This window comes from Acanthopagrus latus, chromosome 13 (assembly GCF_904848185.1).
Source record: "Acanthopagrus latus isolate v.2019 chromosome 13, fAcaLat1.1, whole genome shotgun sequence".
NCBI lineage: Eukaryota > Metazoa > Chordata > Actinopteri > Spariformes > Sparidae > Acanthopagrus > Acanthopagrus latus.
The window spans coordinates 14,595,706-14,612,809 of record NC_051051.1 but is presented as its reverse complement, the minus strand read 5'-3'; positions in this window follow the sequence as shown (position 1 = coordinate 14,612,809).

Genomic DNA, 17,104 nt, shown 5'->3' with positions numbered 1-17,104 from the left:
ACTTCTGTTTGCAAAGATTTATTTCGTATTGTTATCCGTCACTCATTTGAATGTGATCTTTCCTTGACATTTTATTCAGCGATCTTAAACCCACTGCAAGGGAGCTTTAAACTGGTTATGAGACAGTCTTGATTTAACGCTGATGCCTCTCTACGACTTACATAAGCAGACAAGGACTTCAGTTGTTTAGGGGTGTGCTGCAACACTGTTTTGCTGCCAACTTTCCTCAGCATGTGGGTGACTAGATTATGACTGAATTTTTTTGTGCGAACTGCTCCCCGGAGTTCAGTATGATGGGCACGTACTATAGAGCTTGGCCATTTTTACGTTTCTTTCCCACAAACTTACCAACTAACCAAGACTGTTGATTGTTGATGAAACTCAGACGCCACGTGACGCCAAGGCGTTACACTGTCGGCTGACAAATCTAGGGAGGGAACTGTCGAAACTCTTACGCAGACATAAACAAAACCCGACCAACATTGAAAAATTGTTCATACACAATCATAATGATGGTCACCTTTCTGCGACCTCTGTAGATGATTTGTCAAGACAAATATGAGACAAAGTGCTCAATAAATGAGATTCAAACATCGGACGCAACCGCTGCAACATGCATGAGAACCACAATAACAATCGTGATAAACATGGTGAATAAACTGGAGAAGATAAATGTGAAACATCCTTGGTGTTTGTCTTCCTGTGCCTCCGGCTATTGAAATATGTTCGCTCCTTTATGACTCAGCTCCTCTTTAATAAACTCAGAGCTCTGTGTGCAGCCTAATAAATCTGCGTGCTCTCGCTTCGGTCTTCCCTTCAGTCCAATAACAATGGCTGCGAGGGGAAAGCGGCCGCGAGGTATTCAGTTTCTCCTCAAAGCCCAAACCGGAGCGTTGATGAAGGACCTGAGATGTAGCGCTCACCGAGGGGGAACAAAGAAGACTTGACTGGAGTCCGTCCCAGCGGGGAGTTTCTGGCCTCTACAGGGGTTGTGAGCTGCCTGAGCTGTCCACGCTGCTCCCTGTTGTGGTGGGATTACAGGGTGAAGGACCATCTGCCCCACTGGCAGATACTGATGCCCCCCCACCACCACCACCACCACCCCCGAGACATTCCTCTGTAGCACATGATGCGAAGAAACACTCTACTTTATTGAATTTTCATCATTAACAAACTATTTCTAAAAGTTTTTTCCAGCTGAAAATAAGTGGCTCAGCCTATATCCTGCACATGAAACCTTCTACATGTGCCTGGGAAACGTCCCGTGGTTCAGAGGAGGCGATTTTTACTTTTCCAGTAACAGCTGCAACAGAGGTTTCTTTGTAATACATACGAGAGGAAGTGTGTAGTTAGCATGAGCAATACTAACTGCACCTGAAAAGAGCACCACCTGCAGAAAAGGTTCGATGTGTGGAGGGCTCGTAGTTTCTATCAGCCAGTCTTGAAGCGTCCCGCCTGATGGTAGTTTTCCATCTGTTACACGACTTATTAACACCAAACTGTTGATCTACGTAAGCCAGGACACCCAGGGCCGACGTTCACGGATGATTTGTTTGGCTCTGATCAGAAGACGGGTCGCACGCCTGCGATCCCTCACAGGATGCTCCGAAAACTGTAAGCATCTGCCACGGGACTGAATCCAGCAGGTGTTAAACTGCATCAGACAGCGAGCTAAAACATTTAAATGCTCTCTAATCTACTATTGCTCTTTGTGTGTGCGTGTTTATTTGCACGTGTCTGTATGTGTGTATTTTATTTTTTTTCCTGTTGAACGCAGTCCAAAGCTGCGAGCTCGCCAAACTGGCAGGTCAAAATCGACCCAGATCCAACTTGGCCTCCACCCGAGCGTCCTTGTTTCTAAGCTCGCAGCTCAGCTCAGCTATCGTCACTGGATTGCATCTATTCCCTTTTTCTCTTTGTCTTCCTTCCTCCCGTTTCATTTCTCCCTCTGTCTTTCCCTCCGACGTTGTATAAGGTGTACTGAGAGTCTGGGAAAACTGAGGAGGAGGCGTTGTTGGTCAGGAGAGACCACTAGAATTCAGCTTATATAAACTGTGGGAGTTTTTACAAAGATCTTTACGGGTCCCTTGTGCAGGAATATGAAGAACATCAACATATAAACTCGAATCATAAAAACCAAACATGGTTACGTATGAGTGAGTGGTTTCACATGATTGCAAAATCCAAAATGTGCGAGTTCCGCTCGCTCGCCTGCTTCGGCTGACCCTGCCCACCAATGGCGGACTTTCTCTCAGTCTTCAAGTGTGACTGCCTGGGAGCTGTTGTGACTTGATCCCCCCCGAATAGGTGAGGCAGGAGGTCGTCGTGCTGTTGTGGTGAAAATGTTGTGTGCTATCCAGTATCTCTGTGGGGGAGCTGCGTTGAGATCCTCTGCCCTAGGCTCAGTGCGCTGCTGAACAGCACAGAAACACAGGCACTCAGTGTTTAGAAGCTAATTCTGGGGGTCGTAATTGTACGCTGCAAATGACGCGTCGTAAATCACGTTCAGGTAAGAAAGGGCTGGTCTGTGTGTGCGTGTCAGGGAGGACTCCAGTCTGACTGGCATCATCTGCCTGTGAAACGCTGTGGCAGTTATAGTAGCGCGTGTTTTTTCTTTTCTTTTTTTCCTCTGTTTATGTTTCAGAGCAATACTGCATTATAATTTCATCGTGTCATTGCCATGTTGCCGCAGCGCTGATGGACAAATAGTTTTCTGTGTAGATTAAAAAGCTGGCTGCAATCCGAGCTGAAACCGGAGACCGGAGCATGGCATACCTCTGTCGCGGATGTACTTCCTCAGGAGTTACTGTAATAATAGAATCTGTCTGGACCGTCATCAAAATATACACCGTCCCAATTATGAGATACATCTGCAAGTATCTGCAGAAGCTCAGCGGAAATTGAGTGAAAATGTTCGGAAGTGCCCTCCGGCTCGCGATGTTGAGAAATCATTGGACCTGCACGCCCACCAGCTCTGTGAAGCTGTATGAAGGCACGGTGGGGCCCAAGCTAAATGCTAGCTAAACTCTCCACCAGATTTAATTGAAATCTAAGGCAATTTACTTATGTTTGTGTCGTTTTCTTTCCAGAATTAGTTTTGCTGATTACATGTTGTACTGATGTGAACCTCTGTGTGAAAACAAGGGTCCCTAGTTCTAAAAACCATTAGAAAATACATGAAACCCCTTTAATGTGTTCTGTCACACGCATCTAAATGTTTGAAGAAACAAAAACATTTCATGGAAAACATTTTCCTACTAATCCGTCTTGTTTTTTAAGGGAGCGATCATTCATATATCTTTTGCAATCTGATACAGAGTCAAAAATGCTGGCTGCTTTCGTCATGTCAGTCCTGACTGTTGGCTCTACACAGAGCAAAATGATTCATCATGTAAAGTTTTAGAGGAAAATCCAAGGCTGACTTATCCGGACTACCGTGGCAATCAGCTAATATCCTAAAAGAATGGAGTTGTTTTTTTTCCGTCTAACTCTGGTATTTCCTCTTGTGTTCGTCAGAGTCAAAAGCCTGACATTTTTTGTTTTTCTTTCATCTGCCCTCTCTCTTCTCTGTAAAAAAAAAAAAAAGAAAGAAAGAAAAATCACAAAGTGCCTACTTTGTTCCAGAGGAGAAAGGTGCCAAACGAGAGCTGTATGTCATGTCCCGAGCGAGAGGGACGTGAATGTGGGGCTCCTTGATGAAGACCTTTGGCCACTGTGGGACTTTGGTTTCAGGTCAGGCCGTGGACACATGCTGCCAGGAGCTGAATGGCACCCCGCCCTCCTCCTGAGACGTGAGGTCAGGGGCCAGCTACATCAATACAGACCTCCTGACCTCCCTCCTTGACCCCTGGAGAACCTCGCGTCTCCTCTGTACCTTGGCCATCAGAGCCACGAGACTCACAGAGCTGTGCGTGTCACAGGTGTCGTTTACAAAAAAGAGAGATAGATGACCAGAGCCGGGCAAGTCAGACATCTTCTGTGGTTTGTAGCTTTTGCCTCTCTTCAGCGGCTGTGACCCTCAGCAGGGATGGCCGTGGCTTAAGCTGTCTTCTTCTTTGAAGCCTCAGGGGACCGGGCTGTGAGTTAGACTTTATTGCAGGGAAATGGATGGGTCAGGTACCTGCTGTGGCCCGTCGTTAGCCCCAAGACAGTCTTATCAGCTTAGACTCAATCTGGGCTCTCAGCTACTGTGGAGCACATTTGTAGCCACCCCTGCCTGCCTCAGCGCTCCTGCTGCAGCCAAATGTCCCCTGCTGTCGGTGGGCAGAGCATAAAGAAGCATTTTCACAATAGCTCCCATTGGAGCGAAGTGTGAGAGCTGCATGGGATTATCTCGTCCCATTCAAGAGTTGTTTGTAAGCTCTCAACAAGACATGCCTCCCTCAAGTGTTATTTACCCCCGTGCTTCAGCGAGGATTTACAGGAAACAGATTATCTGCAGTAATTGGGCCTTTGATTTGATGCTCTGTGAAAGTGGGCAAAGCAACGAACTCGGCTGCTTCACATCGCGTGCTTTGAAGATGACTTATTCGCAGACACAAATCTGTAACACACATTGTTGGAAAACAGATACACTGTGACTCACGCACACGAAAGCGTATGGTAACAAGGCTGCTGCCTTCCATCTGAGCTGTGATTTTATTGCAGACTTGCAAAGCTGTTTTTTAAAGAGCTACAAAATGCTTAAACAGAGCGCGGCAGTAAAAATGTCGTAAAGCGATGAAATAAAGCATGAAATGGTGACGTTTAAAACTGAATATAAAGTAACGGCAACAAAAGCAGAGTAAGTACCCTCGAGGATGCCAGTTAGCACACTGAAATCACTTATTCTCTTTCCATCATGCAATGCAAAACAACAATGGAGAGGCTACTTACAGCTGGAAAACATTTATTCACATTGTGGACAAGAAGCTCCAGGACCATCTCAGAGAAGAAAGACATAGTTTTCATTCTGCTGAATCTTTTATTTTTCCAAATTTAAAACTGTTAGCATTTCCAAGTTGCGGTCTGACTGTTGATGGGAACCCCTCTTTCATTATTTTCTCGTTCATACAAAGCAGTGAAGTATTTGAAACTTCTTATATGTCAATCGTCAGACATTAGCATATACAGTGCCAGTAAAAAGTGTGCAAATGAAACTCAACAGATTGATGTAGTAATGAGTCCCCAAACCCAGAAATCAGCATTAACGCACTCCAGGCTCAGTTGTCTCAAGGTCAGTTGGGTTTTCAGTTAAATGCCTGAAATAAGGTCTCTGGTTACCATAGGCTGAAGATATTTACATGTGCGTCTACAACATAAAACACATCACTAAGTGTCCCACATGTGAATTATAAAGTGGTTACATATCTGTAAACCAGCAGTCAGTAACAAGCGGCTAAATGGGAATGCAACGGTTGTACAAAGAAGACTCATCTACTCACTGATTTGTCTTTACAAGCCAACTTTAGCTGCAGCTATTCCAAGTCTAACTTTGCTCAAATTTGTGGACTGATCACTTCGCAGAAACCGTGTATAGATGCTTAGTGGTGGTGGCGTTTAAGTCATGTGACCCCAGTGTCGTCTGTTTGTTGCCTAACATTCGCTTTTTACTTCTAGCAATTTCATTTCTGCTTCGTAAATCACAAGAGTGGTGTTCACCTGGGAAGATTATCTTGCTGAACAAAGCGCGTATGCATCGTAAATATGCCACAAAGGTTATTTTTGACGATAATCCAAAAAACAATTTAAAGCCAATTTGAAAATGGCTACCCTATTTTATTCTAGCCAGCAAAAAGATTTAACTTTCACAGACGATTAAAGCATGCATGTGTTTGATTTGTGTCTGCCAGCTACATTAAATCAACAGTAGCCTTCTGTCCTCCATGTAAACGCTTCATTCATACTCATTGTTTTCTATTAAGTTCACAGTGTTGACTGTTTACCCCACATTAACTGTAACTTGGAATCAGGGTCTTCGCGCCATTGTGACATTGCATTGTAACGTCAACTTTTAAACGCTTGAGTTCTTGGACAGAACGTTGTATTTGGATCAAATACACCCCTGGGTCAACTTGCAAAAGACTACGGTCCCACAGCTGCGGTCCTGGAACTGCTGCCGCTTCCACTGCAGGAGCGTGATATTGAAAACGACACAGGGCGGCTACAGTCCCCCAGAACGGTAGACCGCATTCACCCATCATGGTGATAAACATAATTCCAATCAGGGCTCTGAGAAAATGCCAGGTACAAAATAAACAGAGAATATTTATTCTTTTTATCCTAATTGTGGAACTCTTGAAACTGAAGACACTCTGCTGTTTTTAACTAGGGAAAGATATGTTACTGGCATAAACAGTAAACATCCCTAATAGGCACTTATGGTATAAGTGGTCGCTATAAATGAGGAGATTGGCCCGAACTGACGTTAGATTCCCAGACGGAATTGCTATCCATGTCTACCCCCGCCTGAGTTTCACCCAAAATGGCCGCCGGCACATGGTGAGCATGCAGCTTTTCTGTGGCCTTGATTGCGATAACTCTGCTGTTCTCACACAAATTCTTTGCGTCTGACATCTTCTTCTGGACCCAGAAAGACTTAAAAACAGAATCTGTAAATAATTTACAGCATTAACAAAGACATGACTAGTGACAATAAACCACGATCCTTCAAAGTCAGACTCATGGCTCAGTGAAACTGTGGTGCCTGCTCTTTGTAGGAGGACGGGGCATCAGGTTTAAGACATTTCTCAAACAGTTTTTGCCTTTGGAGACATTTAACAGCTCCAAAAAATCCCATTTGTTGTCAATGTTCAACCCATTCCTATGCACCACAGACGGCATCTTTGGGCTTTATTTGTTCTGGTTCACCTGCTAAACATCTTCCACGCTCCTTACAGCTGGTGCCTCTCGTGTGTCCTTCTGTCGTACAAATGACCAACAGCTTAAACCAAAAGACGACAACAGATTCTTAGCAGTTGTTCCCGTTTTTTTGGTCTGTTTTCCATTTTTCCCTCTCATCTTCCATATGCCGTTGTAAAGTGGTCTAATTTTCAGATAATGCTGAGGCTTTCCTCTGACTAACTGGGTAAACACAGCCTGTCAGCGGGGGTGATAGCCACCAGAGCCGAGCTACCGTGTTTCTCGTCTGCTCATCATCGTTGCCTCGCAAATATTTTTGTCTGACCAGCCAATCTGCTGACACCCAGAGCGGATAAAAGCCCAAACTTCGCGCGAAAGAAAATATGAATAACGGAGAAAACTGCGGAAGGAAAACAGGCTGTAAATTAGTCGAAGTGACACACAGTTATTGTATCACTAAGCCAAAAGAAAATGCACAGCTTTGTTTTCACAGTGGGTTCCGAGACTTCAAAGTTTGTGCGTTGCCTCGGTACACCCTGCCGCGGTTATTAAAAAAGGCATCTTCTGAGAATGTTTTATTCGATTTTGAGGAATGGCGATCCATGACTAAAATTTATAGCTCTGCCACACAGAACGAAAACAACTCCAGGATCTTGTACTCATTTAAGCGGTCACATTGCCAGCTCGACGCGCACTGGTCCCGATCACATGGACGGGGCTGTCAGCACAGTGATGGATAAGTGTTTAAACAAGGTCTTCCATAATTAGAGCAATCCATCCTACAAAAGGGGTCGCTGTGAAGTAGACTTTCACACTCAGATGAAACCCAATAATCTCATTTGGCCGCAGTTCGCATGCTTTAAACAGCTGCCAATCAATTGTGCAACAAAAGGCATTTGAGGTAGTCCGTTCTAAACATTTTCAGCTCATCTCACACTGCAAATAAACAGAAAAAAACAGTCATCCAAGTTCTGATTGTTTGACTTCGCAGAAATGTGGACATCATTTTAGCTCATTTGCGGTCCGGGCTGCCTCAAACAATCTCACATTTCCTATCGCACGCTAATTATTCTCACCTCTGGTGGTGGGAACAAACGGAGGGAGCAATCAGCAAATCATCGAGAAAGCTGTTGCTCTCTCTTTCAGGCAAGCGTCTGTTTTGGCTGTGTTTAACACGGCTGTAAACAGCGCTGCAAAACACACCGTCCATTCAAAATCGGCCAGGAGGATAACAAACTTGTTCCCAACGCTGAATTTCACAGAACTGAACATCCGCAGTTTGAAAAAATAAAAATAAAAAATAAGATCGAACAAGACAGATCAAAGTACAAGTGTCGTGTCAATAACAGCTGTAATAATTACTACCTATATATTTTTTTATGTATTTTCTGTAAGGGAGTATGTGTACAAATAAAATAAATTAATAACATTAAATTAATAGAATGCTGCTTACATATTAATAAAATACAATAGTGATAATCCAAGATTCATCCAACAGACTATACAATGATATAACACTCTATTTCTCTAATGAGTGCTTCATTCTGCTATACACTCATGCACACACACACACACACACACACACACACACACACACACACACACACACACACACACACCTAATTAAGCATTTACTAGCAGTGTAACTGTGCGCAGAACATTGCTGACACATTTCCAATAAGTGTTTATAAAGGTGTTAGCATCTAACAATAAATGTGTTTATCATGTTATTATCCACACTAACATAGTCTTATAACTATGTCATGAGGATTTATAATCGACTTATTATCTATTAACTAATGTTTATAACGAGGACCTAGCATGACGGCTCACAATATTTTGCGCTATGAATCTGCAGCCTCCCTCTTCTTTACAGAACATCACTGTGAGTTCCAACTCATCGTTCAGCTATCCATTCCCTAGCATTACTGGATGGGTTAGTTCTAAAAAAAAAAAAAAAAATTTCCAAAAGCTCTGAAAGCCCACTATACACCACCTGGTCAGGACCAAACAGAGGACAGAATCGCGTAGAGACCAGCTGGTGAATCTACTGGAGCAGCTAAGGAGCCAGATATTTCCCTCAGGAGGTGGTGGAGACAAACAGTGGAGCTAAAATAGAGCTCACATCAAATCACATCACAGAATTCATGTGAAAGCTTAATGGGACCTTTAAAGTCTGGCCCTCACAGCTATATTTAATCATAGTAATGATTCTTTATATATGTATTCTAAGCCTCACCAAATGCTTATTTTTCAGATTGGGTTGAAATTTGGGCTGAACCCCAAAGCGACCCTGAGGATAATTTACAATTATGACTTAATAGTTCTTGATTGTTTTTGTGTTTGCTGTCAGAGGAGATCGAAAGAACGACCTGTCCTGTATCACATGTCATGTTTTCTAACTATTTTACTTAAAGACTCTGGAAGCACAAGTGAAGCCACCATGTTGGCGTGCGACGCCCGAACTCAGACCTGTTTTGCAAATTTTGACCCGCACGGCGAATTCCGGCGATCAGTCAGCAAGATGGCACAAGGATGACATTGTGCAGGTGTTTCTGCCTCTCTCCTCCTGTGTGTGAATCATCCCGCCACACACACTCACACACACACACACACACATGCAACCAGACGGACGGGGCCGAGCTGTGCGGCTCTTCCGCTAAATGCTCCCACTGTCCGGCGCTGGAAGGACTGAGGCAGTGTGGCTGAGGACTAAAATAAAAGCCAACTCTTTCTCCCCCGACCGCCGGGGAAACCGCAGGCCTTTTTTGCATGCTGTATAAATGTTTTGACACGCCAGGGAGGCCAACAAGCTTTCTCCTCTCATGCTTATTAAAATTGTAATAGTCCGTCACTAAATATGTAAAGCGATGAGCACCTCGAGGCAAGAAGGATGGAACTGTTTGTTTATTCGACTCGGCGCTGAATGTGCAGCGGAAAGCCCTGTCATAGCTCAGGGGCTATTGAAACGGGGGGTTGAGGATTCAAAATATACCGACCTCATATTTGACTTGTGCTGACCAGAAGCGGGCATACAAATCATGGCTTTAAATAAGTCAACGAACGCGTATCTGGGCGTACGCGCGTCTTAGTGTGCAGACGCTCAGAGCTGATACCTGTGCTGTTCTACGGACACACTGACCTCACAGTCCGTCACCGCTTCTTTTAGAAAACGAGTGACAGCTCGGATGGGGAGGGCTGAGATGGATGTTATCAGGAGGTGATTTGTATAGGTGATATGTTGCCTGAACTCAGATATGCTTTGGCCCCTGGGTGCCCCGAGGGCATGCTGGCTCTTTGATGTCCCACACGCCTTCTGTTTGCCTTGGTGGGTGGGAAAAACAAAACCAGAGCTGGCCCAGGGCTGGTTTGGAGCAACAACACTAAGCCGTTGTTAGCGTTCGAATTTCATGGCCGCTCTTCAGCGGTTATTTTCTGATGCGTACCTTTAAAATCATGATCACACTGGCTGCCACACATTCCAGCAAAAAATTCAAAACAAGCAAGTCCTTCATTAATATAGGATAACCTACAAATTCTGTGGTTTGATATATTTGAACTGTATTCAAAGAGAGATGTACCCTGATGACCCTTGAACTGAAAGAGTTGATGAAAGTATATTAACATGGCCAGGAGGGAAAATCTTTTGAAAACAATGTCTGTGCCGTAGGATTTTTTTTTTTATCCTGGCAGAAAACATTTAATAAACAATTTAGGCAACAGACTAGAGTGAAAAAAATGAAACAGTTTGTATCCAGGGTGAAAACATTTATTTTGTCTTGCATCTCTTTTTCTTGACATTCTTTACTGATTAGAGACTAAGTAGGAATCATCAAAAAAAAAAAGAAAAAAGAAAAAAGACAGCCCTTTCACTGTAGTAATATCCTTATAATCTCAAATTTTCTTAAAGTCCACCACACACATTCCAGCCCCAGAAAACCCTGCCTGTTTTTCTGGTTAAAATCTGTCTGTCAGTCCACGGTTATTTATGGCGCCGCTGACCTGGGTGCTGGATAATTAATAATAGTCTGATTCATCCTCGTCCAAATGTACACGGTCTGCTCTGAAGGAGGACACAGCGCAGCTCAGCCTAGAAAATCCCCGGTGATTTAAAGCTCCCTGACTCGACTCGGGGCGCAGCCTGCAGCTCTGTGCGGACGGAGGCAACGGGAACGCAGTCGCCCAGGGAGCTCCTCCGGGAAAAATTACCCCACCGCATTTCTGTCAAAGGGAAATACTGTATGTGACATGTTTCTGTCGTTATTTCTGATAATGGAAAAAAAAGGATGTAGGGTCACATGCTTTCAAAACGCTCGTCCAGTAGGGTTCCAGAGTTTCTAATATTTTTGCGAACTCTCGGCGTTTAACGTGACCATTTCGTAGATCAGTGGGTTTTGGGGGATTTTACCCTCGTCAGCATTTGCCTAAATGTTGGCATTGCACACGTATCCATTGCGAGATCCTGGATTCATTAAATTTGTTTCATATGAGTAGAATCAACATGTTTACGACGCGTGTCATGTCGAGTTCAGATAACACATATTTGAGGAGAGGGGGATAGCAGTGGTTTTTATGACAGCCGGCCGAGATTGGCTGCCAATCGAAGGGGCTGCGTTTCAACATTTGTAAGTGTGAAACCGCTGAATATTTTTAACAACATGTCGGGAGATTTCCAGTCTGGTTAGTTAGTTAGTGGCAACAAAACTGCATATTTGAAAGGCTAGAAAATCTCTTTGCATTCCAACAGCGATCAGTAAATCAAATGCTTTGACAAATCAATGAAAAATATCCAGTATCTGTGGTCGGGGGGGGCCTTCAGCGAGGCAAGGCAGATATATTGCTAAAGCTATTAGCAAGTTAGTGGTATGGGAATGGCAGAAAAAAAGTGCTGCCCAAATTTCCCAATACAAGCATGCTAGCTCGTTTGTGATGATAATGATAATTGGGGGGGGGGTTAGTGGCTGCCCCATTTAGCACGCAGCACACACCAAGAGCAGTAAGGGGGTGTTACTGCTGGGCCGCATAGCCTTTTCGGACTGCGGTCTAATTTAACGGATTTGTTTATTCATGCGTACAAGCTAATAGAGCTTGTGGAACGTAGCGGACTGGCAGCCAACAGGTCTCCCCTGCTCGCTAGCTACACAGCAGTTGGTAAAGGGTTTCGGAGGAGCGGCTCTGAAAGAAGGCCTACACTTCTATAATTCTATAGACCTACTTTCGAAAATTCATGTTTCAAAATAAATCTCAGCAAGTCCAAATGGTATTCCTTTAAAGCTACATAGCTTTAGCTGAATGCTGTGAGCAAAAGCTGTCCCCATCATTACCAATTCTTCCACTGTTTATATTTCTGAATATTTTCTGGCCATGTTAGGCCTTTATTATGACAGTCGAGAGAAGAAATGTGGGAGAGAATGATGGGGAATAACATAAAACAAAGGATCCCGGCTCAATGTAAAGCAGGGATGTCACGGTTCATTGTCCTAATCTCTAAAGCCAATGGGGCAACAGTTTCTCTGCTTTTTTTTTTTCCAGAGTTCTTTAAGGACAACTCCGTGTGTTTGTTTTTCTGACTACCGTGACGAGGAGATCAGAATGTCTGACGCAACTCTTGAATGTTTGGAGAGGAGCTTTAATATCTGGGTTGACATGAGGAAAGATTTCATCACCCTCTTGGAAAAAAAAAAAAAAGATAAAACCCAGAAGTCGCTCGGGACTGAGAGAGGGACACTGCACCCAGCTCTGACAGCACAATGGCAGATCTGGTCTATATCTCAGCCACTGCTGCAGGTCACATCCAGACATGACCTCTTCTCTTTCCTGTAGCTGGTCCCCCAAACGTCATGTCAGGCGTTAGGTGATACCCCTTTCTGTTGAAGAGGAAAATACAAATGGTAGAGAGAAAAAACCTTGGAGAACAGCTTCAGAGGGACCATATTAAAAAGCAGAGATGCTCAGGAGTGGAAAACGTCTGGCTCCGAGGTAGGCTGGAGGTGAACTGTTTTTACAGATTGTAAAAGTCCCCATGACCTCTTTTTTTTTCTAAAAGAGGGGTGCTCTCATGTATCTCAGGTAACGGGGCTCATACTCGTGCTGCAGCTTGAATATAATTCTCAAGAAATGGTGTTGGGGGATGATGCATTGGACCTCTCACTCCTTTCCTAAAAGACTCAAAACTTTTTTCGGATCATTTTTATCTTTATTTATCCAGGTTGGTCGTTTCTGAGCACACATTCTTTTTGCAGCTCTGCACAGCTGCAGATGTTCACACTTTTGGGAGCTTGCCAGCAAGACTGGATCCATCGGGCCAAATGCCTTGCTTATGAGCACTTTGTTTCAGTTACAGTTGAGGAAGGAAAGAGCCCCCAATACTTACTTAGTAAGACATTTTAGGGCTATGAAGCAGAAACCTTCCTGTCAAACCCCCACTTGTCAAATCCTATATTAGTACCTCCATAGGAATCGATTTTTTTCAATAAAAACGTCCATAATTTATCACAAAATCTCGAGTTCCCACCACAAAATCTAATATTTTGAAATTAATACCTTCATAACACCCTTAAAATGACTGCGGTTCCAAACACGCATATGGTACCAATAGTTATGATTTCTCCAGTTCCAACTCCAATCTGAGTTGGCTGTATTTCGACGTGAGGAAAAAAAATGTCAGATATGTTCCCAAAAATATTCAAAAGGTTTCCAAGACATGTTCATGACCCCGCAGAATCACAGTGCAAATCTAATGCCAAGCCAACTTTATATTCAAACTGAATGGACATTTTTAGAATTGTTCCACAAAATTTAGATGTGTGTAACAAGTCAACAAGTCAGAGGTCTGGAACCAAAGCTGATCAAAACCAACCCCATCACTGGCGAATCTGCGGCAAAGAGCTTAAGATTAAAGATACGACACGTAACATTTCTGCTATAAAGCGTTGAAAAACCAGTAGACTTTTGTTATATATTATGTTGGGTTGTGTACTTACAAAATGTTTCCAACAATGATAAATCTCAGGTTAATCAAGGTAAAAGAGTGAGAAAATGAGCTGTTGAATACTAGTTGAAGACTAGATGTGATGTGAATAAAACTTGTTGAAACCTCATTTGGGTGTTTATTCCTCCAGAAGTTTTGGCTCTGCGTCCCCGGCTCAGCTTTCCAGGGCTTCCTGGCTCTCGGCTGTTGGACCCCTGCGCCGCCCCAGCCCGGCATGTAAAAGCCATTACCTCATTGTTTTAGTTTTACTTAATTTGCTTTTTTGCTTCGTTGCCCAACTGTACAGCAGACATAAACAGCCTGGTACAAAAAAAAAAAAAACTGTTTTGGTCTCTACACCTAAATTCCCTCATGATAACTGAATGAGGGGTGATTTTGATATGACCCACTTTACGTATACATTATATCATGGCTTATATTTAAGCATAATTAGGGGGTGGCCGTTTCGAGAGCGCATAGGAGACGGGGGGGAAGACTCTGCAGGATAACAGAATGAAAAGGAAACTGAATACACAGACATACACACCCTGGGTGCCAATTGTTGCTAGATACCATGTAGCTAATGTAAAGTAAGGTATTCTGGCTACATAGGGCAAATAAACCCGCGGCCAAGCTCACACCAGAAACTTGAATAAACACAAATGATCCCGCAGTCAAGCTCATGCCAATAACGTGAGGTGAAACGTGCTTCTCTGTGTCAACAAAGATAGCTTGGAGGGCTTGTTCAGATAAGTCACCTCAGCGCCACCCACGCTCCACCTCTTTGCCCATTTTTGATTAGCCCGGAGTTTGGCAGGAGAGACAGGTACTGCCAAAATGGCAACGGCTGATACCACCCACTTTCATAAACCTGTGGGTGATGTCACAGTGACTCTGTCTGTGACTTGTTTTTTTTTTTTACAGTCAATGGCATTAATAGGTCAGCGCTGTTCACAGCTTGTTTCTGCTGCCGCCAAGTGGCCAAATAAACTGTTAATGAAGGTTTCAGAATATGTCCAGTGCAGGATTCAAGTCTTCAGTATTGTATTTTGACGGCTTCGTTTGCACCTGACAGCCGCTCATCGCAAGTCCAGTTTTCCCTCGCGGCTTTTGGGACAGTTCCTCTTTTTCTCACATAGACTTGAAATGATCTGAATATATTTGCTAACGTCGCAACAGAAATGCCAGACGGATCTCTGATGTGTTAATCGTTTTTTTTCTCACTGTGAGGACCAACATGCGGGGGAGCACAATGGCGGTGTAATGAAGTAGACAGGAATTGGCTGTGAAAATCTGGAACAGGAAGAGGACTATAAAAACGTAGTGCCAGTGGATGACCTGTTGAAAAGGCATTCACGTTTTACAGGCTTTGACACGCCACTTAGAAGGCCATTGTTTGTCTGTGAGGGAATTTATACTCCCTTTAATGGGTTGCAAAAACTGTTGCTCCTACTTACAGACCAGATGTGATTAATGTTTAAACATTTCATGGATGGGGACCAGCTTTGAGTAATCAGGCAGACGTGTCTGTTTGAGGTGACTTCTACGAGCACAGTACCCCACGTTTGAACCTGAACATCCCACAGCGCCAAGTCTTAACACGTCCCGATGTTAAAATAAAAACCAGCTGGATGCTATAACTAACTAGCAGATAGGCATCAAGGCATTTTCATCCCGCAAATGAAGTTGCATATTGACAGGAGATTTTACAGCATACCACACTCGTTACACTGAAGATCCTGTTTAGAAAGCCATTCGTTATGGCGCGAGGTGCTTACTTAGTTTCTCAGCATTCTCCGCATTCGGCCGTGGATGCCTTGTGTTTGATCACCCGGCTCTGGACGCAGCCTCGTGGTATGCCGTGGGCCAGCTGTCACCGGAGTGACCTCTAATTATCGCCGAGCTCCAGGCTTTAATGTCCTTGTCAGTGGGTGTGTGTTTACAGTATGTGTGTGTCCAACTCTCTCCATGACCGAGTAAATACCCTGCAGTGCGCAGTAGCGATTCTGATCACGGAACACTGTTTATGTGTGTCTGTGCGTGTGTGGCCACGCATACTTGTATACATTATTTGCACCACTTAGCGTGTGTGTGTGTATGTGTGTGTGGCACATACAAGTTAAAGGTTGCTTTCTTGGTGTTCACAACAGAGCGGAAAGTTAAAAAAAAAAAAAAAAAGGTGCAACATTCTCCCACCTGTAACCAAAAAAGGAGGCGATACTGTTTTAATTAAGGATGGGATGTTCCTCCCTCCCACGCTCCGGCTCACGGTGGACTCGCACGTTCGTCCACTTCACCCACACATGCCTCCCGCTTGTCGACCGGCGGTACCAGCCTGATCTCGTCTTTCTGGCAGCCCATAAAGGCAGCCTACAGCGTGGACAGCCCCTTCACACTCAAGGGCCCATCTCAGATCTCATTACAGTGTGTTACGGCTAAGCCCACCATGTGTTCCCGCAGTGGAAAATCCTGCTGTTCTCAAGGTATGACTGAAAAACCATTAATTCCGCCTCCCCCCACCGTCTTACGCTCATACAATCTCCCCTTCTTAATGTTCATAAAACCAGAGCGGGCTCTCCGCGACGGTGGGATACATGCCGCATGGATGGTGTTCCTCAACTATATGAGCAATGAACAAGGGGTGCCACATGCCTTGGGGGCCCCCGGTTGCTCACAGCAGGAGCAGCTCAGCTCATATTGTTGAAAAATGGTTTGCTAAAAGAAAAAGAATGTGAGATACTCTCTGAATGAAATCTCACAGGATGTGTAAACTCCAGCGGGGCTGGCAGCACTAAATCAAGACAGAAGGGGGCTTCATTAATATGCTGTTTTGTTTATCTCCCCGCCGTCAACGCCGGTATTCTGAGAGTGAATGTGGAGCAGTTCGTTCAACAGCTGTGACCCACCTGGGATGAGTGTGTGCATGTATGTTTGTATGAGGGTGAATGCTGTTATTAGTTCATGGTCACCATCCCGGCTTCGCAGCCAGCGATGGCTGGGTGGGGTGTGAAAGCGAGCCAGGCCACACACACCTCATACGTGGCTTCAATGTTTATGTCCCATGGTTTCGTTCCCCCAGCTGTATGAATTACGGTCAGAGGATACAGTGTTAGCAGTCAGTTATATTGGCCTGTACGGCACCACCTGAGAGAAGCCAAAGAGCTCGCATGGCAGATCCCGCTCACGCTGATACCGTTGTATGATCTGATACTGTGTGTTTTCGCTCTGGATGATTTGACGCACGAGGGCAAAAAGAAAAAAAAAAATTCAAGATAGCGTCTACAACCCTAACCC